The sequence below is a fragment of the Penaeus monodon genome, chromosome 15 (assembly GCF_015228065.2).
Source record: "Penaeus monodon isolate SGIC_2016 chromosome 15, NSTDA_Pmon_1, whole genome shotgun sequence".
NCBI lineage: Eukaryota > Metazoa > Arthropoda > Malacostraca > Decapoda > Penaeidae > Penaeus > Penaeus monodon.
The window spans coordinates 19,506,065-19,506,534 of NC_051400.1; positions in this window are offsets into that span (position 1 = coordinate 19,506,065).

Genomic DNA, 470 nt, shown 5'->3' on the forward strand with positions numbered 1-470 from the left:
GTTTAAAATACAATATGATGAAAAGGAAACAGCAAGTCATAAAAATCGGTAAACGGACAACACGTCCGCGAGCTGAACCAATGACTTGCCTGTAAAGAGAGAGACAGGGATGGAGTGGGAGATAAACTCGCTTGCTGTGTATGGGACCCCTGACAGTCCTTTGCGGACAGTAGAGCTGCGAGAGATGATGAAGGGGGAGAGGTTTGGTTGAAAGTAATGTTACCAGAGCTTCTGAAATTACTGAAGATTTAATCAAAATTTGATCTATTGTCTGAATTTAAGGTACTGAAATATATATTTGTAAATTATCGAATATAAAATTGGAGACTTGGTCCCTTCGAACAAAGGTAAATATTCGTCGACCCCCTGGCTAGTCACGACTTCTTAGATGATCCCACTGAGCTCTGAAGAAGGTCGTAAATTTACATTTTTTTTTCAGTTTACAGATATACATATTTATGTATGTAAAA